The sequence below is a fragment of the Schistocerca nitens genome, chromosome 2 (assembly GCF_023898315.1).
Source record: "Schistocerca nitens isolate TAMUIC-IGC-003100 chromosome 2, iqSchNite1.1, whole genome shotgun sequence".
NCBI lineage: Eukaryota > Metazoa > Arthropoda > Insecta > Orthoptera > Acrididae > Schistocerca > Schistocerca nitens.
In genome coordinates this window covers 1,184,187,616-1,184,214,598 of record NC_064615.1, presented here as the reverse complement: position 1 = coordinate 1,184,214,598, position 26,983 = coordinate 1,184,187,616, and positions in this window count along the sequence as shown.

Sequence of the window (26,983 nt, the reverse complement as noted above, 5' to 3'; positions counted from 1 at the left end):
AGGGGGCCTATAGAGACATCCAATTACCATGTTTGAGCCTGATTTAACTGTGACCTTCACCCAAATTATTTCACATTTCAGATCTCCGTCAATTTCCTTCGATACTATTGCACTTTTTATCGCTATAAACATGCCTCCCCCTTCACTGTATAGCCTGTCTCTGTGGTATACATTCCAATCTGAGTTTAGAATTTCATTACTGTTTACATTTGGTTTCAGCCAACTTTCCGTCCCTAGTACTTTGTGGGCATTGTGACCGTTTATTAATGAGATCAGTTCTAGGACATTTCTATAGACACGCCTGCAGTTTACTATTACCACATTAATATTGTCATTCCCTGTTGCGTTTTGCCTACTGCTACCTTGTCGTGTCTCAGGAGGCATCTTGTCGGACCTAGGGAGGGAATTCTCTACGCAAAAAAACCCACATGTGCCCTCCACGTGCATTCCGCTACCCTTGTAGCCACTTCCTGCATGTAGTGCACGCCTGACCTATTCAAGGGGACCCTACATTTCCCCATCCGATAGCGGAGGTCGAGAAATTTGCACCTCTGATCTCCACAGAATTGTCTGAGCCTCTGGTTTAAGCCTTCCACTTGGCTCCAAACCAGAGGACCGCGATCGGTTCTGGGAACGACACTACAAATAGTTAGCTCGGATTACACCCTGCGAGTGAGGCTTTCCGCCTTCACCAACTCCGCCAACTACCTGTATGAACTGAGGATGACCTCTGAACCCAGACAGCAGGAGTCATTGATGCCGACATGAGCAAAAATTTGCAGTTGGGTGCAACCAGTGCTCTCTATCACTGCCGGCAGGCCCTCCTCCACATCTCGGATGAGATCTCCCTGGCAAGCAGACAGAGTGAACATGGGCCTTCTTCCATGACCTTTCCGCTATTTCCCTAAGGGGTTCCATCATCCACCTAACATTGGAGCTCCCAATCACTAATAAACCCCTCCCCCCATGTACCTGCTTGGCCCTTGCTGAAGGAGCAGTCATGTCCGCTCACAGGCAGAGCGGGCGATGCCACACGGCCAGCCTCCACATTGACCCTCTGCCTTGTGCAACACGAACACCTTGGGGAGAGGGTGGCCCAACCATGCCCCATACTCGCGAAGATTTCTCGGCAGCAGGGACCGTGTGTGAAGCATGTAACACCTGGGGTGTACCATGCAATGCACCAGAATCCCCACTGCCACTACATTCTGAGGCAGCAGCCTGAAGACGGCTGACCACAGCCATCAGCACATTCAGCTGTTCGCGAACAGTGGCCAGCTCCTCCTGCATCCATACACAGCAGTCACACATCCTGTCCATCCTAAGAAACCAACAATTGACTGTAGAAGAGTTAAGTAATAAACTTTTAACTAGACTGCTAATTCACTAAAGGCGGGTGATAGCTGACTAAACTGTGGTTACTAGACACTTCTTGATGGAAACAATGAAAATCAGCACTAACTGTCTCTGGACTGTATTCAAAACAAACACGAAATCTATGGAACACAAAAATTAAAGCTTCCTAAAAGCATGGAACAAGAAGTGACAAGTAAGAAAACACAGTTAATACTTAAAGTTATGTAGCTTGCTGCACAGGAGATGTGAATCAGATGGCAGTTACAATGAAACTGGCAGTACTGGCACTACAGCATACTAGAGGGACTCTCTCTGACTATATTCAAAACAAACATGAAATCTATGGAACACTATTACTAGTACATGCTGTATTTCTATATGAAACTCTCATAGAGAAAAGCCGCAGTGCATTAATCGTCTGTAAAGCAGTCTGTTTTCCATCAGAAAAGGTAAAGCTTGGTGATCCATCTATGCTATAATCTTTGATCCCAGAATAAGTATCTAAAATTTCTTTTAACTAGATTCTACTTCTGACAATTCTTTTTTTGTGCCTGTATTACTCAGTTCATGCTTATTAAGACTTCAACTTCTGAATCTCTATTATCATTCTGTGAGTAATCTATCCATTTCTTATTTAATGTACAATATCTAACCTTTCATGAAAGTTAATAGATCAGTAAGTGTTGTCCAGGCCCTTGCCTTCTTGTCTCACATGAAAAGGCAACCTTCTAAGACTTTGATCGAATGACTCTCCTCCAATGGTCTGTCTGGATATTTTGATCTAGTCAAATACCATTCAGTCTACTTCTCATACTTAGCCCAACTATTATTCCAGAACTTCAGGTCTAGTAATTCCAGTGTCAATTTCTGTTGGGCACTGAATGAGTAATATTTCTTTTAAATTTCTCTTGAAAATCACTCCAGGAAGAGACTTCCTCTGAATGAGCTATTCCCCATTTTGTGGCACTCCCATCTAAATAAGTTTAAAAAAAAAATGAATTCTTTTATTATCATTCCAGCATTTCAGTAACAATCTCAAAGAGAGTCTTAAGAAGTACATGGGGTGAATGTTGCCTTGGTTTAAACATAGGAATCTCTTTGGATATGTTCATTCTTCCATCTAAATATAATTCATCCAGCAGTGCTGGTGAAAAACCATTACTTTTGTTAAATATCTGTTTACTTAATTCCTCTTTGATTATGTTCCTCCTAAAACTTTTACACTCTCCCCTGCAATTTTTTCTAAACCTACTGTGTACAGCTGATGACTCTAACATGTCTTGTAGCTTGTCAGTAATTAATTCATTTACCTGCTTCTCTACAGTTCCAAAAGTCAAGTATGGTATCATTACATCACGGAAGTGCTGGCTCTGAGCACTATGGGACTTAACATCTATGGTCATCAGTCCCCTAGAACTTAGAACTACTTAAACTTAACTAACCCAAGGACATCACACAACACCCAGTCATCACGAGGCAGGGAAAATCCCTGACCCTGCCAGGAATCGAACCCGGGAACCCGGGCGTGGGAAGCGAGAACGCTACGAGCTGCGGACACACGGAAGTGCTGTAACAAATTTGTATGAAAAGGCTGAGTGCAGAATCATGGTTTTGGTGGGGGAGGGGGCATCTTGGTGCTCCATTCCTTTTGACCTAAGGGCATGGGGCACAAAGTTTATGGCTTAGCCCATACCAGCTGCCATCTGAACATCTGTCTTACTCTAGCTATGTTACACTATGTCGCAGTATTGATGTCAATGCAGTCTCCAGAGATCCTCCACCATGAGAAGTGAATAATCTTCAGACTTTGCTGAGAGAGAGAGAGGGAGAGAGAGAGAGAGAGAGAGAGAGAGAGAGAGAGAGAGAGAGAGTACTGTGAACTGAGTCTTGTTCCAAGGCAGCTGCATGTATTAAAGCTGGCTAACAGAGTTTAAGTAAATGTGTCCATTACATTCATTATTTATGATAGTTGCAAATACTGGCCCATACTAAACACCACCTTCAAGTATTTTAAATAAGGCCTGAATGATGAACTGCAGTTGGTGCCCATCCAAATTGTGCAAATCTGTTAATTTGTTTTGCAAAAGATTTTAATTGTTCTGAAATTAACACTCAGCTAATGGCATTATTTGCATGTGAACCATTTAGATTTTACATGCAAAAACAGTCATTCTTAAATAACACTGGAGAGGTTCAAGATTGATGGTTCAAATTTCATCCACCTGCATAGCAGATTTTGGTTTAACATAAGTTTTAGCTATTTGAAGAAATCTTGCTTCATTTGGATTTTACATCCAAAAAACATACTCGTCTGGAGATTTTTGAAGCTCATCACTTCTATATTTTAAACTTGTACAATCAGTTCAAACTTTGCACAAAGAAAAGAGAGAGAAAAAAAGAAAGCTATATACCCCAAAGGGATTATATGAATGGGACAGAAACTGTTAGATGTGATGTACATGTACAGGCAAACAAATTTTTACAATTTTAGGAACATTGAATGATTTATTCAAGAGAAAGAGCTCCATAAACTGAGCCAGTCAGTAACGTGTTAGTCCACCTATGGCCCTTATGCAAGCACTGTTCAACAGAGTTATTGGATGTCCTGCTGAGGGATGTCATGCCAAATTCTGTCCAACTGGTGAATTAGATCAGAAGTATCCAAAGTTGGTTGAAAGGTCTTGCCAATAATGCTCCAAACTTTCTCAAGTGGGGAGAGATCCAGTGACCTTGTTGGCCAATGTATAGCTTTGAGAGTATGAAGGCAAATGGCATAAACTCTTGCAGTGTGCGGGGCAGCATTATCTTGCTGAAATGTAAGCCCAGGAAGGCTTGCCATGAAGGGCAACAAAATGGGGCAGAGAATATCGTCTGTCTACTGCTGTGCTGTAAGGGTGCCATGGATGACAACCAAAGGGGTCCTGCTATGGAAAGAAACGGCATCCCCTCATCACTCCTGGCTGTTGGGTGGAATGGCAGGTGATAGACAGGTTGGTATCCCATTTCTATCTGGGGCGTAGAATTGTCTTCAGTGGTGAGTCCTGCTTCAAAATTGTTCATGGCAATCTGTATTGGACTCACATTTCATTAGGTATCACTCTCACATGGCAGGTGTTCCTACTGCACGTCTTCATGCTTACCGAACCTTACCTTGGGCAGGAAAATCGCTGGATGTCTCTCCAATTGCGAATATTTGGAACATTGTGGGCAGGGCCCTCCAACCAGCTTGGGATTTTGATGATCTAATGTCCTAGCCAGACAGAATTTGGCATGATATCTCTCAAGAGGACGTCCAACAACTTTATCAATCAGTGACAAGCCGAATAATTGCTTGCATAAGGCCAGAGTCGGATTGACAGGTTACTGATTTGCTCAATTAGTGAAGCTCTTGCTCTTGAATAAATCATCCAATTTTTCTGAAATTGTAAGCATTTGTTTGTCTGTTAATGCACATCACATCTACCAATTCCTACCCCATTCAGATAATTCCTTCGTGGAGCATATTATACATGATATGGGTAGTAAAGTGAGAAGTGAGAATATGTCATGAACTTTTGACTTAAATGTCTTTAAAGTTACCAGGTAAGTCTAAAGGCTAGTTCCCTTCTTTTACATCCTTAATTCTGTCCAGGACATATTCGCCTTTTTTGTACTATGATAAGAGCATTTTTATTCTGGTACAACATTAAGTCTGCTCTAAAATGTGTAACTATAACTACGATTCCAAGGTCTACTCAGTTACTTTTGTTCAGCTATTCATCAAGCAGGCATGCCATTTTTAATAATACGGGCCTGCACACAGTATACTTTGTGTACATGTATAGAACAGCTGTCTTTATGTTATCAGAGTAAACATATACGATGGTAGTAGATTAAAGTCATATTATAATTATGAGATACATTACTGTTTAGTTAAACAAGTAAAGTAAACTATCATTATAACATTCTATTGCCTTGGCTGACTTATAGTACTCTAGCCCAGCACTTTTCCTAAGCACACACTCCAGAACAACACTCTTTCATTACACTCACACTCACACCATTAACTTCTTTCGGACGTGACAATACTGTGCTGCTCTCACTACCGTATCTGCCTCCAGTTCTTCTGGTCTTGTGCTGCTCCTCCCATTCTGCTATACCCAGAATTCTGTAGTCTGAGGTCACCTCATCTTGCCATCTGCTCCTTTGCCCTCCAGAAGGTCTTGAGCCTTATATATTTTTGCCATATGTCTGACAGACTATTCTGACACTCTTTTTCAGTGACGCTCCATGTTTCGGCTTCGTATAAAAGCACTGGCCTGGTGACTGTGTTCTATTGTTTCAGCTTGGTTTTACTGATCAAGAGTTTGGATGATAGAATTTCTTAGAGGGAAAAGTAAAGTTTTTTGCACCTGTAGCCTAATTTGCTATGCAACTTATCTTCTATTGCATTCATTTGTATTTACCTCAAGGTACTCGAAGTCGGAAGTGTTCTAAAAGTGTAATTTTCTATGTGGAGATTATCACACTGTCCTGTAGTTGTCATGTTTGCCTGCTTTATTTCTCAGTGGATTGTTCTCAGTGTTGACGTACTTTGTTGTGATACTGGCTGAAAAAATAGGGGGTGGAAGTGCAGTACTGTCTACTGTAAACAATGTAGCCAACAGATGCACAGTTGCATTTCACAGTTCTTTACTTTCACTGTTCATGACCCCCCCCCCCAAATATTACACATTTATACAGCCAGTGCACTACTGTTTAACTTCTGATAAGCCTCATTAATAGTTTTGCAAGCGAACATCCACATACTGCTACAATAGTTTACTATTGAACAGCTACGAGCAGTAAAAGCCCAACCACTCAGTTCACATTTCTTGTAGAATAACAAGGTACGTATGGAACACACACTGTCACTGTTTTAACACACGGCCTAATTGTGTTACACATATTTAACGGATGCATTGTTGTTGATCTGAAACTCGGCCGTGGACTGACTGTCTCAGGACCAAAAATTAGGCCTCTATATGTCCTCACAATCATAGGCACTGAAACTATAATTGTTTGATGTTAAATGTATGGAAATTACAATTAAAACTTAACTCATTCAATTAACTGAATACATCAAAAAATTCGTTCCTTTTAACAGTTTCTTATACTACGAGGGTTAGGCCAAATTATTTGCTTAAATGATGAAATTAACAGATATAGTTAAACAAACAATACTTTTTACAAAACTCATAATTAATTTGGAATTAATTGAGGGCTGGCCTTGCTAGCATGTTTTCGAATAGAGCCAAATAGATCCTTTAAGAACACTGTTAGTTGTTCCTCCAAATGTTTATAATTAGTGCAGAATTTATGTTAGTTTATAAGCAACAACAGAATTTAAATTACAAAACAATTACCGATTTCTCACTATAACAAAAATATTAGCTTGGCATAATCAAAATAAATTTGAAAATCAATTACATACATAAAACTAAGCATAAAATTAGATCTTTAAAACTGAGGGTCAACCTTTCTCTTTTAAGAAAATGCAGCTTATACTCATGTATGTTAACAGTAATTAGACAAAAATGAAAAAATGAACTTTATGGAGGCAGATGACAAAACAAGAGGGGAAGAAAAAATATCTCATCTTGGTTTGTCACATAGTCATATGTTCCCTTTGTATGTTGATGTATTGTTTTCTCTTCATTAATTTTTAAACCTATTTTCAGGACAATTTCATTTAGCTTCTTGAGCAGCTTCTCAGTTTTGTCATTGTTATTTCCAAATAAAACGCTGTCATCTGCATAGGGCACTATATTTGGTTGTTTACTCATTTGATTTTTCCTACCATGTTTTCAATGACAAGGTTGAAGATAAGTGGTGACAGAGGTTCACCATGATTCAGTCCAGGTTTGTTCCCAAAACAATCTGAAGCTGAGCCACAGTATGTCACCCTGCGTACTGCCTTCTCCGTAAATATTCTGACTAAGCTGGTGAGTATCTTGGTGTATTCTGCCATTGTTTGCCATATCATTTCTCTGTGCACTAAATTGTAGGCCTTCTGGAAGTCTATAAACAGGTAATGGATGCCCTTATTGTGTCCCCTTATTTTGTCATTTATAGTCTTGAAACTGAATATTCTGCCTATTGTTTAGTTATTATTATGAAAACCATTCTGGTATTCCTCTATTGTCCTCAGTATATGGGGTGAGTCTTTGCAGTATTAAATGTGACAGTACTTTGTATGCTGTACCTGGTAGAAATATTCCTCTATACTTCCTGCAGTTTTGTTTGCTTCCTGTTGTGTGTATCATCATCATCATCATCATCATCATCATCATCATCATCAGGCAATTCAATCATTAGATGATGTGGCCTCTTCGAGGTGTGGATTCAGGTAGGCTTTCAGAAGTCTCCCCCAAGTGGGACGGTCTTGGGCAGTTCTCTGCCAGGTGTTACCAGCGACCTCCTCGATGTCTGTCTCCCATCTGTCTGGTGGTCTCCCTCTAGGCCTCCGGTGCTCTCTCGGACTCCACTCCAGTACTAGTTATGTTGTGTGTATAGGGACCATAAATGATTCCCTACATTCATCCAACATTTTTTATCTTGCCAAATTTTAAAAATAAGGTGAAACAGTTTCTCATAAAGTTTCTTTCATTGCCATGATTCAGCAGTTCCCCTGGTATTCCATCAGTTCCCACCACTTTGTGGTTTTTCAGTTTTTTCAAACTATTGATAACCTTTTTGTATTTGGGTCATTTACAAGAGGTTCAGCTGTTGTAGGACAAGTTTTGTCCAGCTTTTTTTCTAGGTCCAGGACGTTCAATAAATCATTAAAATATTCTTTCAAGCATTTAATATAATGCATGATCCAGTGATGTTTCTACAAACTTCACGAAGAGCTACTGTATGCAGTTGATGTCCTTTCTGATGTTATTTACAGTGCCGTATACTTTGTGAATGCTATTTTCTTTCAGTCAATCTCAATACACTATATGGCATGTTTTGGGTAAAGCCTTTTCTCTGTTCGTAAGGGCTTGCTCGTTTCCTTCTGTGTATCCCTATTCTAATTCTTTGCTTTCTCTGTCCCATAGCCATGCCTTTCTGGCTGTGATGCTAGCTTCTACCATTGTTTTGCGTACACCATTGAACCACTTCTTCTTTCATTCCACTCTTTAATTGCAATATAAATTATGCTTTCCATATTGATGCAGTATCAGCTATCACAAATTTTGATCTGCGCAGTTATTTGTCTTGTGCATTTTTGAGAACTACTCAACACTTCTCTCTTGGATCCATTGTTTTCAGATGTTCTTTGTAAACAAATCTACAGCTTGGGTCACACCTTATGTCAAGAGGTGGGTTCTACCCAACCACATCACATACTGTTCTCGTTTCTTGGTGGCAGGGCCCTCGATTCTTTCAACCCATGGTTCTTCATATGTTTTGAACAAAGTTCATATGTTAATAGGAAGTGAACGTATCTCACCTCTTTCCAATAACTGAGGCTTCATAAGGTAAAATGCTAAGTCTTTCAAGAAAGCCTTCCATTTCTTTTTTGGTTTTACTTCATTTGCACAAAAAATGGTTTCAACATTGAATCCTGCTATATCCATTGAGGACCGTGATCATCTTCTTGTCAAACATGCGATAGAATTCACACCTCCCAGTTGATCAACTATGTTGAGTCCGACCTTTGCTACTTTGTAATCCAAAACTATCTCTGGTTTATCTGTAGTTTCATCAACAGCACCGAAGGAAGGCGAGGCACAAAGCAATTAGTTGCAATCCCATTAGTTTTTATGACTCTTGTATATCTAGATTTTGGCTATAAATAACCATCTTTAGTGCTAAAATACAAGGAAATTACAGACTCGAAATTAATTTACTTTACATAGAACAACAAGTAAAACACCATTGCAAGTTACTCCCTCTGTGTTACAAATTAACTAACAGACTTTCATTTTGATACAGTAGTTCAAAACCCCTATTTTTTAAATCAACAAGCATATTTGCATACCACTTTGAAATATTCAAGAAAGGCCAAATTGTAGCTTGCTTGCTCATATCTTTACGATGAATCAATCCGCCAAAACCTATGCAAAGGATCATTAACAGGTTCATACTACAGTCTTATAAAAAACTGTTAACATCACTTTAGAAACAAAAAATTAAAAAGTTAAATGTTTTGTTGAAGATTGTCTTTATACAATATAATTAAATACCAAGCTGAAATTCATCAAAATTTGAAATCTAGAGTAGTCACTCATATTATAATGACTAAGTGAGCCACTAAATATTTCATACAAATATAAAAGTCCTTACAGATAATTTTTATGTTGCTGTATTACACATCATAGTAAAATAAGTAGATGAACATGACAAGACTGATTTAACCATGTGCATTTAATAAAAACATATATACACACCCTGTTTTGGCATAAAATTTCATGCATAAGCATATAAGGTAGCTCAAAGTGCATTATGCTGTTTGTAGAAAGGTGATAAAACAAAGTGCCATTATACCTAGCCTGCTGTGTGCCTCTTCTTTATTACAGCATATGGGGTTGCTGTGCACAACTGTTCCTTTTGGAGTCAAAGTAGGTTAACAGTTCCAGAATCATGCAAGGTTGAAAGTGATAAAACTGTAATGTTCTTTCTGTACATATGAAACTAACCTCACATCATTCTCAAATCCAAACAGAGAGGAATGGGAAAACTTACCTATCACAGACAAGAATTATTGTGGGACATCACTGAAGCGGAAGCGACCTGGAAACCTGATCCGCATGTCGAAATGCTCGTGTAAAAACTCCAACACAGTGTTTGCAGTATGTGGCCTCGCTCCATCTCGCACGAACCACTGCATGTTGAAGGGCAAGGCAGCAGCAAGAAGCTGTGGAATGAAGCTACTGTGAAGCATGCTCAAATAACGTCCACAGTTTGTTCAAAGAAAAAGGGTCCGATAAGTCCACGAATGGAAATTGCTGCCCACGCTGTAATCCTCGGAGCATAATGTTGACGTTCGTGAAGCACGTGTGGGTTTTCAGTGGCCCAAAAGCATACATTTTGTTTGTTAACCACACTGTCTACATGAAAATGCACCATACGTTGTTGAGAGTTTCTTCCCTATCATCCACCCACTGAGCAAATAGCAGTCTTTGCTGCTTGTGATCTTCAGTGAGCTTCTGTGCACTGGTCATCTCATATGGGTACATATCGAGGTCACTTAAGAATGCGTCAAGTGGAGCGTCTGGATATTCCCAGTTGCACTGCTGCCTTTCTACATGATTTCCCGGGACTTCTGCGTACAGCAACTCGTACCGCTTCAATATTCTCCAGCGAACAAACAGGCTTAGGCCGAGGTCGCTTCACTTTCAATACTCTTCGTTCCTGTACAAAATTATCATACAACCTGTGCATGGTTTTCTTGCAAGGGACCCGTCATGTGTTAAACTGTTGTCGAAAATGCCTCCTAGTCACAACAAGGCTTTCGGTTTCATGAAAAAGCAACACAATTGCCAATCGTTGCTGTGTTGTCAGTCTTCCATTGTCAGCCATTGCTGCTTACTAGTCTCACAATGGCAGTATCGTGAATTACACATCATTTCATAAATCTTTTGTTTTTCCAAGCTCTGCTGATACTGCTGTAGAGATCCCAGCGGGATATAAAATGTGCGTCGTAAATTGTGAAAGAAACAATTGGTAACACATTTTGTGCACCAGCCTGTGTTTGCCTCACCTTACTGCAGCAAGTTTATCAGTTGCTCTTCTTTTTTGTGTTGTGCTCTTGTCACCAAAACAGATACAACATAAAAGGAACAAAAAGCTTCAGTAGCTTCTCATAATCTCCATACCTGTGCCATCTTGTAGTTTCTTTAGCTATCTTTCTCTAGAATATATAAGTTCATGTATCTTAGAATTTTGTCATTTGTTTCAAGGTTAAGTACTGCCCGTAAAGTGAGCCCTCTTGCAACACTTTCAGGCACAGGGAATATTTTTACAATATTCTTCCTCAGAGGCATCATCATTTTCATTGTCTGGTACAGTATTGACCCTGGATCCTTGTTGTGTAGCCACTGAAGCTCATTATTGGTCGGATCTGATCACATCCTGTACTGAATGACAAAAACCTGCTTTTTATGTGTTACATTTTGCCACACAAAAATGGAAATGAAATAAAAATGAAGGAAATATTACTTACACTACAGGGTACATGGCACACTTTGTTAATTAAGATGAGAGTCTTACTGTTTATTTGATGAAATGAAATATCATGCGGCTTGGGCTCCCGTCGGGTAGACCCGTCACCTGGTGCAAGTCTTTTTAGGTGATGCCACTTCGGCGACTTGCGTGTCAGTGAGGGTGAAATGATTATGAAGACAACACGACACCCGGCCCCTGAGTGGAGAAAATCTCTGACTCAGCTGGGAATCGAACCCGGGCCCTTTGCATAGCATTCAGTCACGCTGACCACTCAGCTATCGAGGCAGACGTTTATTTTATTTTACTGCTACTCACTTGGATGTATTACAACACATCTTGTCACTGTCTTAGCTCAAGCATTAATGCAGGAATAGCTAAGGGCACACAACTGTAAAGCAACAATGGAATAGTATAAGACAATGTTACTGGGATTGGTGTACATTATACATAGGTGTATCCAACTGAGTGTTATTTCTTTCCTTTGTTTAACATTCCAATCTACCTCCTTAAATTGTTTTAAAACCTCATGTCTTACAAAATCATATTGTTGGTTTATCTTAGTACATAAATTCTCTTGTAAAGTGGATAAAATTGTTTGCAAGTTGGTTATTTCTGCATTTGTCTTTTGTTTCTCCTCACAACAATCCCAGATACTCTGTTCAGAGCGAGCAGTTACGGTACCTAGTTTTCTACTTTTGCACTTAGATCCAGAATTGTAACACTGAGCTTAATACAGAGGCCTGTACTTAGATTAGTGTTCGCAACATCTAGCTTAGTACTGAGCTCTGTAAATCTTCCACCACTTGTTGCCTACAGTTTATACTAATGTCTGGAAACATTTTGGCATCCTTACATCCATTCTTATATTTATCATAGGCATTTAAAAAAGACAAATAATCAATGCAAAAAGTGCTAATGGGATGTCTGTAAGTCCAGTATTTTAAACTCAGTAACACAAACTTTGTGGACAGCCACTCACTTCTAATTTCTCACAACACGCAAAATCAACCCCCAAAAACACATTGTTTGTTTCAAATACAGTTCACCCATGACTTGTAGCAGTGCTTATCATGGTAGGCTGGTGGTGCAAAACTGGTTTGTCTTGTGGAAAGACTGCAACAGAAGTTGCCACAGTTACGGCTGATGTTGTCACTGACGTAACTGAGCCCCTCAGCATGCAATCAAGTGGAACCAATGACTCCAAAACAGCCACCTGCTACTAGAATTACTGACCTTCCATACTGTAAACTCATATTTTATTCTGCTTCATAACAGTTGTTGAGTAGTTTAATAGTGATTTATTGGCAACTAAATTTCTTCCTCTCTTTCCATATAACTGAGTAATTTAAAGTTTCCTCCTTAATACCTCAATTCTTTGTAAACTTTAATCAAATACAGTATTATTAATGACTGCTGCATTGAGTAATCTTTGCAGTTGACCTTATTGCCCAAGACTGGAACTTATTGCGATGAAAATTACCAGTTTCTTTCAAGTATAAATCAGTTTTCTCCATTGTATCTTGCCAATTTTTTTGAAGATTCGATATGGTGTCATGGTCACCACTATGAAATGTTTCATGGGTATCTCATGACATGTTTGCTGAGTAATGCAATACGTGAGCTGGAGGGCAGGCTTCTAATGTCAAAATGCCTTTATCTCATTATCTGTGCCTTTACATGAAAATGTCTCTCAATCTCTCTCTCTCTCTCCCTCACCAAATTGGCACTCAACTATACCATGTGTGCCTCATATGGTGGTGAGTACTGATAACTTGACAGTAGACTACTTCTCTCCACACTAATAAATCAGAAAATTTATATGTTTCATAAACCACATATATTATAACAATATTATGAGAAGGGAAGTTTCTACTCACCATATAGTGGAGATTCTGAGTCGCAGATATGCACAACAGAAGAGTCTCACAATTAAAACTTTTGGCCAATGGCTGTGGTAAACATAAGACACACACACACACACACACACACACACACACACACACACACACACACAAACACACACACACAGACTCATGCAAATGCAACTCACGCACATGACTGCTGTCTCAGGCAACTGAAACCACACTGTGAACAGCAGCACCAGTGCATGATGGGAGTGGCCCGATGGATTCGAAACCAACAACCTACTTCATAGTCACCATAACCAACTTTATCCTCACCCACAATTACTTCTCCTTTGAAAGCATTACCTACAAACAAATCCGGGGTACGGCTACAGGCACACCCATGGCACCATCCTGTGCCAACCTATTCATGGGCCATCTAGCGGAATCCTTCCTAAAAACCCAGAATACGAAACCCCTCACCTGGTTCAGATTCATTGATGACATCTTTGCTATCTGGATAGAAGGTGAGGGTACCCTATTCACATTCCTCCAGAACCTCAACAACTCCTGCCACACTTGGTTCACCTGATCCTACTCCCCCCCTCCCCCGTTCCTGCTGCTCGCAGTGTGGTTTTAGTTGCCTGAGACTGCAGTCACGTCTGTGAGTTGCTTTTGCATGAGTGTGCGTGTGTGCGTGTGTGTGTGTGTGTGTGTGTGTGTGTGTGTGTGTGTGTGTCTTTCAGATGTATCAAAAATCAGCCAAAGAAGTATCCCATATGGACTGGCCTGCACAGAGTCCGGACCTGAATTCTATAGAACACCTTTGGGATGTTTTGGAATGGCTAGTTCATGCCAGGCCTCACTGACCAACATCGATGCCTCTCCTCAGTGCAGCACTCGGTGAAGAATGGGCGGCCCTTCCTCACGAAACCTTCCAGCACCTGATTAAATGTATGCCTGCGAGAGTGGAAGCTGCCATCAAGGCTAAGGGTGGGGCAACACCATATTGTATTCCAGCATTATCAATGGACGCCACCAGAAACTTTTAAACCATTTTCAGTGGATACTTTTCATTACATAGTGTATTATGAGAAGAAAAGTTGCTACTCACCATATCGGAGGTGCCGAGTCACAGACAGGCACAACAAAAAGACTCTCACAGTAGACACACATACACACACACATTCACGCAAATGTAACTCACACATGCTTGTATGTGAGTTTCATGTGTGTGTGTGTGTGTGTGTGTGTGTGTGTGTGTGTGTGTGTGTGTGTGTCTATTGTTGACAAAGGCCAATCAACACAATCTGGAACCACAACACCCTAAGTCAGTAGTTAACCTTTCCTCCAAACCTCTCTCCCAATCCGAAACCTCTGTCCTATCCAAAGGCCTCACCTTCAGCCCCACTCCCAGATTCAACCAAACAGCCCTCGTCAAAGATTTACTGTCCTACACTTGTACTCTCTGCTGGAAATATCACTTTGCCACGAAGAAAAATGATCCTAATCCTACTCCTAATGATCCAACGCCCCAAAACACTATCCAAATTGAACCCTGCCTGGAACAGTTCCATCCTCCGTCACAGCAGGACCCACCTCCTCTTCCTCAAAATCACCCTCTCCAAACCTTCCAGGAATTTCTGACTTCCAGCCTTGCCTCTCAATCCTTCTTAAAAAACCTTAATCCTACTCCCAACATCACCACTGCTGAAGTCCAAGCTATCCGTGATCTGAAGGCTGACCATCCATCGTCATTCTTCCGGTGGACAAGGGTTCCACAACCGTGGTACTTGATCGTCGGGAGTATGTGGCTGAGGGACTGCGTCAGCTTTCAGACAACACCACATACAAAGTTTACCAAGGTAATCCCATTCCTGATGTCCAGGCGGAGCTTCAAGGAATCCACAGACCTTAGGACCCCTACAAAACCTTTCACCTGACTCCATCAACCTCCTTACTCCACCGACACCCCGCACCCCTACCTTCTACCTTCTTCCCAAAATACATAAACCCAATCATCCCGGCCGCCCCATTGTAGCTGGTTACCAAGCCCCCACAGAGCGTATCTCTGCCTACGTAGATCAACACCTTCAACCCATTACATGCAGTCTGCCATCCTTCATCAAAGACACCAACCACTTTCTCGAACGGCTGGAGTCCTTACCCAACCTGTTACCCCCGGAAACCATCCTTGTAACCATTGATACCACTTCCTTATACACAAATATTCCACACGTCCAGGGCCTCGCTACGATGGAGCACTTCCTTTCGCGCCGATCACCTGCCACCCTACCTAAAACCTCTTTCCTCATTACCTTAGCCAGCTTCATCCTGACCCACAACTTCTTCACTTTTGAAGACCAGACATACCAACAATTAAAGGGAACAGCCATTGGTACCAGGATGGCCCCCTCGTACGCCAACCTATTCATGGGTCGCTTAGAGGAAGCCTTCTTGGTTACCCAGGCCTGCAAACCCAAAGTTTGGTACAGATTTATTGATGACAGCTTCATGATCTGGACTCACAGTGAAGAAGAACTCCAGAATTTCCTCTCCAACCTCAATTCCTTTGGTTCCATCAGATTCACCTGGTCCTACTCCAAATCCCATGCCACTTTCCTTGACGTTGACCTCCATCTGACCAATGGCCAGCTTCACATCAAACCCACCAACAAGCAACAGTACCTCCATTATGACAGCTGCCACCCATTCCACATCAAACGGTCCCTTCCCTACAGCCTAGGTCTACGTGGCAAACGAATCTGCTCCAGTCCTGAATCCCTGAACCATTACACCAACAACCTGAAAACAGCTTTCGCATCCTGCAACTACCCTCCCGACCTGGTACAGAAGCAAATAACCAGAGCCATTTCCTCATCCCCTCAAACCCAGAACCTCCCACAGAAGAACCACAAAAGTGCCCCACTTGTGACAGGATACTTTCTGGGACTGGATCAGACTCTGAATGTGGCTCTCCACCAGGGATACGACTTCCTTAAATCCTGCCCTGAAATGAGATCCATCCTTCATGAAATCCTCCCCACTCCACCAAGAGTGTCTTTCCGCTGTCCACCTAACCTTCATAACCTGTTAGTTCATCCCTATGAAATCCCCAAACCACCTTCCCTACCCTCTGGCTCCTACCCTTGTAACCGCCCCCAGTGTAAAACCTGTCCCATGCACCCTCCCACCACCACCTACTCCAGTCCTGTAACCCGGAAGGTGTACACGATCAAAGGCAGAGCCACGTGTGAAAGCACCCACGTGATTTACCAACTGACCTGCCTACACTGTGAAGCTTTCTATGTGGGAATGACCAGCAACAAACTGTCCATTCGCATGAATGGACGCAGGCAGACAGTGTTTGTTGGTAATGAGGATCACCCTGTGGCTAAACATGCCTTGGTGCACGGCCAGCACATCTTGGCACAGTGTTACACCGTCCAGGTTATCTGGATACTTCCCACTAACACCAACCTATCAGAACTCTGGAGATGGGAACTTGCCCTTCAGTATATCCTCTCCTCTCTTTATCCGCCAGGCCTCAACCTCCACTAATTTCAAGTTGCCGCCGCTCTTACCTCACCTGTCTTTCAACATCTTTGCCTCTGTACTTCCACCTCGACTGACATCTCTGGCCAAACTCTTTGCCTTTACAAATGTCTGCTTGTGTCTGTGTATGTGCGGATGGATATGTGCATGTGTGCGAGTGTATACCTGTCCTTTTTTCCCCCAAGGTAAGTCTTTCCGCTCCCGGGATTGGAATGACTCCTTACCCTCTCCCTTAAAACCCGCATCCTTTCATCTTTCCCTCTCCTTCCCTCTTTCCTGATGAAGCAACCGTTGGTTGCGAAAGCTAGAATTTCGTGTGTATATTTGTGTTTGTTTGTGTGTGTATCGACCTGCCAGCACTTTCGTTTGGTAAGTCACATCATCTTTGTTTTTAGATACACTACAGTGTTATGTACACAAAGTTACATTGGCATCTGACCAAGTCTTCTGTGTGCTTCATTTTGTCAGTCACCACTATGACCCTCACTTCAGAAATATACCTTAACAAACATAAGCTAGTGTGATAGCACTGCCAACCAATTGTCCTCGAACACAGAGAATCATGTTTCGTTTAGTGCAATTTGCGTCTTAGCACTGAGAGTTCTGACAATTGTTGGAACTGACTGCCAGGTGCTCCAAGTTCATGAAGGTTTGTGATTTTTGTTAATTTAGATGAAATTATTTTTGTTATATCTGTAGAGACCTAACTGTGAAATCACAGTTACATTACGATTAAAAGAGGGGCAGACACACGAACAAATCTCGTACCGAATATGACAGGAGGCAAAGGTTCAGAAGCTTTGTTCAGTATCAGTGATCTCAGTTGTTTTTCAACAACATTAACACTAATATCTACATCACTCACCTCTGCAGTGGTGTGACAATTAAACTGGGCAATAGCACTGGATTCTCATTTGTAAAAGAACATTTGAAAACTGAGTTCAACATTTCTGCTTTGATTTTCTTACCTATGATTTCACTTTCCCTTTTATCCACGAGTGTCTAGACACTAACACTGCTACCACTGACGGCCTTTACATATGATCATATCAACAAATTCAAAATGAAATATAACTGGACAGATAAAAAAAATCTACTCATCAAGTGGTAGCAGGTGAAAGAAAACAACATATAACTTATTATGAAAGGGATAGACTGGTAGTCACCAATAGTGTAGATACTGAACTGGAGACAGGCATAAGAAAAAGGCTGATATACATTTGAGATTTTGGCAATGAGACCTCCTTCTATAGCAGAAAATACGCACACACTCACACAAGCACTGCTCACACACTCGCGACCACTGTCTCTGGTTGCCGAGACCAGACTCAGTGGACAGAGACTGTGGTCACGCGTGTGTATGCGTGTTTTTTACTTTAGAAGGCCTTGCAGCTGAAAGCTCAAATGTATAGCAGCCTTTTTCTTAGGCCTGTCTGCAGTTTGGTGTCTCCAGTACACAGTGAGTAGCAATCTAACCTTTCCATTATATTGCCATTACTCCAGTACACTGTCCCCAGTGAAATACTAAGAAAAGACTTAAAAAACAGTATTTATAAAGAAGAGACATTTAAAAATTGAATAATAAGTGGACACTAACCGCTCAGGCGAACATGTATTTTTTCTCATACATCCCCATTATAATGATTTCTCTGTGTAAGTTTCGAGGGAAAGGAAATATAAAGATGCCCTCAAAACAAAATGGTCTAAAGAGATGACAAGATATCCTCTTTTGTTAATTTGTTTAGTCGTCTTCACTTCTTCTCTTGTCTTGGTTCCGTGTAGACGGACATTTTGCAACTGCTGGCAAATGAAAGCATATTTGTACTAATTAAGCAGATAATATATTGATTTAATATTATTCTTCACCTTTAATTTGTAAGAGGTGATCCCGATTTCATATCCACCTTCCTTGAATTAATCTGCATTCGAGTAATTAACAGTGCAACAACCGCAGGGGCCGATGCAGCCAACAACGCCATTACGTGACGATATTAGCTTATAAAAATTAGCGGAAGCGAAAAACTTGCTCGCTATTAACATAATACACATTTTTCTCCACAGCCGCCCAACGTTGCAGAAAATACACTACTGGCCATTAAAATTGTTACACCACGAAGATGATGTGCTACAAATGTGAAATTTAACCGACAGCAAGAAGATGCAAATGATTAGCTTTTCAGAGCATTCACACAAGGTCGGCCCCGGTGGCGACACCTGTAACGTGCTGACATGAGGAATGTTTCCAACTGATTTCTCATACACAAACAGCAGTTGACCGGTGCTGCCTGGTGAAACGTTGTTGTGATGCCTCGTGTAAGGAGGAGAAATGTGTACCATCACGTTTACGACTTTGATAAAGGTCAGATTGTAGCCAAGAGCAATTGTAGTTTATCGTATCGCGACATTGCTGCTCGCGTTGGTCGAGATCCAATGACTGTTAGCAACATATGGATTTGGTGGGTTCAGGAGCGTAATACAGAACTCCGTGCTGAATCCCAACGGCCTCGTATCACTAACAGTCGAGATGACAGGCATCTTATCCGCATGGCTGTAACAGATCATGCAGCCACGTTTCGGTCCCTGAGTCAACAGATGGGGACATTTGCAAGACAACAACCATCTGCACAAACAGTTCGACGATGTTTCCAGCAGCATGGACTATCAGCTCGGAGACCACGGCTGCGGTTACCCTTGACACTGCATCACAGACAGGAGAGCCAGCAATGGTGTATTCAACGACGAACCTGGGTGCACAAATGGGTATTTTGCCGGCCGCTGGTGGCCGAGCGGTTCTGGCGCTACAGTCTGGAACCGCGCGACCGCTACGGTCGCAGGTTCGAATCCTGCCTCGGGCATGGATGTGTGTGTTGTCCTTAGGTTAGTTAGGTTTAAGTAGTTCTAAGTTCTAGGGGACTTATGACCTCAGCAGTTGAGTCCCATAGTGCTCAGAGCCATTTGAACCATTTGCACAAATGGCAAAACATCATTTTTTCGGATGAAACCAGGTTCTGTTTACAGCATATTGATGGTCGCATCTGTGTTTGGTGACATCGCGGTAACTGCTCATTGGAAGCATGTATTCATCATCACCATACTGGCGTATCATCCGGCATGATGGTATAGGGTGCCATTGGTTACACGTCTCGGTCACCTCTTGTTCGCAATGACGGCACTTTGAACAGTGGACATTACATTTCAGCTGTGTTACGACCCGTGGCCTCTATCCTTCATTCGATCCCTGTGAAGCCCTACATTTCAGCAGGATAATGCATGACTGCATGTTGCAGGTCATGTATGGACCTTTCTGGATACAGAAAATGTTCGACTGCTGCCCTGGCCAGCACATTCTCCAAATCTCTCACCAATTGAAAACGTCTGGTCAGTGGTGGCCAAGCAACTGGCTCATCACAATACACCAGTCATGACTCTTGATGAACTGTGGTATCGTGTTGAAGCTGCATGGGCAGCTGTACCTGTACACGCCATCCAAACTCTGTTTGACTCAATACCCAGGCGTATCAAGGGCGTTATTATGGCCAGAGGTGGTTGTTCTGGGTACGGATTTCTCAGGATCTATGCACCCAAATTGCGTGAAAATGTAATCACATGTCAGTTCTAGTATAATATATTTGTCCAATGAATACCTGCATTTCTTCTTGGTGTAGCAATTTTAATGGCCAGTAGTGTACGTACCTTTAAGATTCTTATTTTCAGTACAACAGCTGAGAGCCAGAGCCAGGACTCTGGCTATAATGCAATGGTTAACAGAGGTAAGACGAAAAACCTCTCGCACATGTGTGGGCTGCAGTTGTAATTAATAACAAAAGATTTTTTGCTTTAAAGTGAACTGACAAGCCGGGGAAATTTATATGAAAAGTTTATTCCATTGTTCAACGTGTATTCTCATGTTTTAAGATTCAGCGAGTCTAACGTTCATTAACGTAACAAATAATTTCCACTGAAGATTAATATTGTAAAAAAGGAGAACTTCACAAAAGCATTTCATTGTAAATCAAAATTGAATGAAATATCATTCTGATTAAGGGCCACTACGTAAGTTGGCAAAATCACCATTAGCAATCAATTTCTATAGTAAATAATAAATTAAATTATGATGGTCGAATGATGCGAGATTTGTGCCGCAACTTTGGGGCTCGATCAAAGAAAATGCGAGAATTATTAATAAGATACTTACTATTGTTATGAATGTAATTATGTATGTCCCTAATTGTTGTAAAATATTAATGCCTATATGAATTATTTTACATATACAACAACACCGAGTGAGGTGGCGCAGTGGCTAGCATACTGGACTCTCATTCGGGAGGACGACGGTTCAAGCCCATGTCCAGCCATCCTGATTTAGGTTTTCCATGATTTCCCTAAATCGCTCCAGGCAAATGCCAGGATGATTCCTTCAAAAGGGCACGGCTGACTTCCTTTCCTAATCCGATGGACCGATGACCTCGCTGTCTGGTCTCCCCCACCCCCCCCTCCTCCCTCCCCCACCAAAAACAACCCAACATAACATATACAACAACAAAACCACACCCTGAGGAGATCTGGAGAAGAAAAAGTGTAGAAAAGAAAAAGGATTATGTGAAAGAGAAATAACAAAGGTAAGGCCTATTGTGCAAGCATCCTGTGTAGCTCTGTGTGAAATATTGAACCCATATGCACATGAGATACCTTCGGTGAAAAAATAGTAAGTAGAGTGCAAATTAAATTATGTGTATTTATGTGTTTATTTTTGGAGGGGATAATTATTCTTGTGTGTATCAGTGTTAAGGATTTGTCAGTGGATTTAAGTGAATCTATTATGGGTAACATAGGACAATCTAAAGCATCCGTACCAGACTAACAATATTCTGTTAACATGGAAAGTGAGGATCCTTTGCAAAACATAACCGAATCCCAAGCCACCACCTTGGATAACATAATTTCCAGAGCAGGGTGCGAAGATCTGTGGACGGTGAATGACGCTCCACAGCAGAATGGGAATGGAATAACAACTCCACTGCCTGGGCAGGGGGGCCAATCGAGTGCTTGATTAAGCGGGGCACCAGTATGCTCACCGATTGCAGACCCATTTGCAGAATTTCTGTGCAGGTTAGAAGAAAGAGATACGGAGAGAGATCAGAAATTTGCTCAGATGCTCTATGAGCAAGAGGAACAAAGAGAACAGAAAGAAAGGGAAAAAGAAATAATAAAAGAAAGAGACAGAGAAAGGGAAGAAAAACTAGCTCAGATGCTACATGAGCAGGAGAAAAAATTAACGCAAATGCTCCATGAGCGTGAGCAGAAAGATAGAGAGCGAGACCAAAGACTAGAAACTAAACTAAACAGTATCCAAAGCGAACATGCCGAGACGCGTGATGCTTTGAAAGAAATACCTGAACTTGTGCGAAGCCTAGCCGACGAGATGCAAAAACTACAGATATCGCAGGCCAGGCTACAAGACAATGTCCAAACTTCAACTAACCGTGTGGATAATGTGGAGATAGATGCATAGAAAAAAATTGATACATATTTGGAAGTGCAAGCTCAAAAGTCGAAAAAGAATTTAATGAATGGCTAGAGGTGAAGGATCGCAAGATATCTGCAAAAATTGAAAACAATGTAAAAACAGCTGTAGAACAAGCGACTGTGACCGCGAGTGTAAATATTGACGTTAGCGCTGCTGCACTACACTCTGAATTAGCACAGATCAAATCCCATGTGACAGCAGAGTTGCCGAATTGGCAACAGGAGGTCGAGCGGAGACTGTCTGTGTTAGAAGGCAATGTAAACAGTGGCGGACAGATAATGAGTCTGAGTCCGCATACTGATTACTCAAATGTTCAAATGTGTGTGAAATCTTATGGGACTTAACTGCTAAGGTCATCAGTCCCTAAGCTTACACACTACTTAACCTAAACTATCCTAATGACCAACACACACACCCATGCCCGAGGGCGGACTCAAACCTCCGCCGGGACAAGTCGCACAGTCCATGACTGCAGCGCCTTAGACTGCTAGGCTAATCCCACGCGGCTACTGATTACTGTAATAACGCAGATGGTATGCAGGGCGCGAGTGTGCAACCGCAACCTAATGTGAATTACGGGCACGAACAATATGCGATACCGTGCACCGCACATCATCACGAAGTAATGAATGCCACAGAAAGTAGCAGTCAGCTGTGCAAAAAGGAGGACAATGTGATAAAACACAGGACATTCCAACCCTTCAACAGCGAAAAACGAAATGTCCACCCTGTGGTATTCATTAAGAGCTTCAGGAATGTGTTTCCCTGGACATGGACGGAAAGACAAAGAACACAGTTCGTGGTCTCCTTTATTCAAGGTGACGCGGCACTGTGGGCCACTGACATGTGCAAAAAATGTCTAACGATGCAACAGTTTGAAGGTGCATTCTTGCAAAAATTCTGGTCCAATAGCATCCAAGAAAGACTACGCAAGGAGTTGTATAGTCCAGAAATATACAATCCTAAGGTGGGAGCATTACGCAAATATTTTGAAAAGTATATAAAGAAAACCAGATACTGGGACGAGCCCACGTCCGATCGCGACATAATCAGATTAATAAAAATAAAGTTGTCCAGTAAAATTAAAAAAATATTTCATCAATGTGCCGGAATATGATATATAGAACAATTCATGGAAATAGTGGATTCTGTTGACTTACTGATCTAAGACATGAAAACAAAACAAGTGGAACCATGCAGGCTGTAATCAACAATAAGCCGATTACAATGGCAGCCACGGTAACGTTAGTGACTCAGTACCAAATGGTAACAGGAATAGGCAAGAGCACCAGCAACAGAATCGAGGCACAAACAATGGCAATGGATGTAACAGCAACGGTTATAATCGTCAAAATCAGAAGAGACATCATGATGGACGCATGACTAATGGATATAATAGTAACGGCAATCCGCAATGGCGGAACAACCGAAACCAGTGGCGTGGTTATAATGAACCGACACTACAGTGGCAACAAAAGACAGCGCCACAATGGAATGCCAACCCAGGTCCATCACAGAACATGTCAGGAAGTTACAATCGCCCACCGCAAAATCAAAGCCATGCACAGTATCAAAATACACCATGGGGGATGCAGGGCGGCCAACCCAACAGTAGCAACTGCAACAACCAGAACCACAATGTGAGATTAGTGGAAGTGACAGACAACTGTCAACCCACTAATGCTCATCCGTTAAACTAAAAACAGAGACAATACGCTCTCCATTGTTGGCTGCAGGATGGTGTAGTGAGGGCACATTTACTGATGACAGCCATAAAATTTGTATGCTGAGATACAATGAGGGAATAAAAATAGAAAAGGAACTTGTAGACATACTGCAGAAATGTAACCGACAAAAGTGTTGTGCAGGTTATATTGCATGCAGATACGTACGGAGCACCAATACAGATAATAGTTGATACCGGTGCGTCAACCAATGTCATGCGTGCAAATAGTTACAAGTACTTGAGTCAAAATAATAGAATACCAATATTGCCAGTGAAGAACTGTCGTGTAACAGGTGCAATAGGTGCACAATCTCATATCATAAAAGACCACGTACAAGTTGAGTTTATGGTAGGAAATGAAGCAATGAAAAACTCGTTCCTAGTAGTTAAGGGATTAGGTGTTGGTTGCATCCTGGGGATGGAATCCAGAGGGATGCAAAGATCGACTTCTTGTGCGGGGATGTAAGCCTTATGAATGAGGGTAGACGTGTAATTTTGCCATTGTTGAGGACACGGGAAGTGCACGGTAAATGTTGCCGGAGCATTCAGTCAAGATTCGAAGGCATACAGGTTCTGACTTAAGTCCAAGACAAGCATATTATAAAGAGTTTATTAGTGAAGACAGAGAGGAAAAAAGGAAGCTGATAGCCATGAAAGTCATTGAGTCAGATTATTTGACTGAAGCACAACAAAACGAATTGACTCAGCTACTTAAAGATTATGAGAATATGTTTTCGGAAAAACCCGGTGTTATCGAGGGCTACAACTATAACATCGAAGTGGTACCCCACGATACTTTCTGCCACGCAAACTATACCATCCCATGGTCAAAGAAGTAAGCAGTTACGAATGAATTAGAAAAATGCTTGATTGGGGGATAATTGAACCATCTCTATCTCCATACAGCAGTCCCCTTGTGGCAGTAGTGAAAGCGGACGGCAGTATACGTCTTGTGCTTGATGCGCATGATATTAACAAAGTAATTGTATCTGTCAGAACACGACCAGAAAACCTGGATGAACAGATATAGAAGTTTTATGGAGTTAATTAAATATCTGATCTCTGTCGATATGCGTTCGTCGTTTTGGCAAATCCCAATAACTGAATCATCGAGAAAGTACACTGCCTTTGTGTTTGCTGTCAGAAGTTACCAATTTAAAGTTTTACCTTTTGGATTAAATGTTAGTGCAGGTGTCTTCATTGCAGCACTCGATACCGTATTGGGACCAGATTTGTTGGACCGAGTAACTTTGTATGTCGACGACTTATCAATAGCTACTCCTGATTGGGAAAGCCACATGGACACGCTGAGATGCATACTAAAAAGATTTTCTGAGGTGGGCGTAACCGCAAACCTCGCAAAATCCAAATTTGGCAGGGAAAGAATAAAATTTCTTGGTCATGTAATATCACGTACTGGTATTGTGCCTCATCCGAAGAAAATGGCAGCAATTGAGAACTTCCTTCCTCCTAGAACCAAGGAACAGTTAAAGGCATTTCTGGGTCTAGCGTCATTTCTCAGACGATTCATACTGGACCAGCTTTTAAATTATAATACACTGTTAAACTTGTTGAGCAAGAATACAGACCGATGGCGGCCAAAAAAGGTGTTCAGCATTTCATTTGAGTTCGAAAAATACGAAATATTTTAAAAATGGCTTATGTGCACGGTATTTCCCCACTCTCCCCTAATGCCATCTGCTAAGGCAGAGATTTGCACGAATTTATCGTGTAAACAAAAGTCACAAATCTAATACTAATCTAGGAATTTGCACGCTAGGCCTAGATTACAAAACGTGTAAAATAATGCAAAAGGCAAAGTTTTGTGAAATCGAGCCTGGCTCTGGAGGGCAAGTACGCAATGAGTAGGCAGACATGACATAGGGACTTAGCTCAGATGAGACGGAAATACAATTGCATAGTCAAAAGTCTGAAGGCAAGTACCGGTACGACTCTGTAAGTGGAAAATGGAATGATGTAATTAGTGCGAGAGACTGGTAAAATGATGTAATTAGTGCGAGAGACTGGTAAATCCAGCACGATCCAAAATCCAGTCCAGACTTAATTAAATTTGTGAACTAATCGAAACAGTTACTTTAAACAGTGTGAAAAACTGTGGACGTGCAACTGTGAATACCAACAGTGAAGTGCTAGTATTGAATGTTCAACAGCGGTGAAGGCGCCAAACGCCAGTATTATGCACGAAAAACTGTGAATTTGCTTATAAATGTAAACTGTCAACGTGATGTGAACCCACAGTCAATGTTTTTGGGACAGACTGTAATTTTAGTGAGTACAATAATGCGAGATTGGAATGCGATGCATGGACTGTTGCAAAACAGCGACCGCAGAAACGGTGAATGTTTGTGCTAAGATCGTATTGGGACACTCACCAGTGCCTGCGTGTGCAGAGTAAACATAAATAATTTTATCAAAACAGAAACTGGCGTGTAATGAGAACAGTGTCGCATCAAAACTGCATTCCCGGGAGAAGATCCATGTCATGTATTCTGCAAGACAATGCTGGCTTGACACTCGGAAACTGGCAAAAACTTGACAACTGCCGCACTAAGAAATGCTTATTTCCCACTAGTGTAACCATCTGCAGCGGGAGAGAAATATTACGTTCTTTGCATGTATGTTTCATGCAATACGTCAGAGATGTGTAGCAGAACTGACTCCTGCCAAGAAGCGTGGGGGGGGGGGGGGGGGGGTGGCGTCAGATATCATCCCATTCTGCCACGCCCGGCTGAGACAGAAGTGCATCACCAACGGTGCAGCCGATCAGCTGATTCTGGC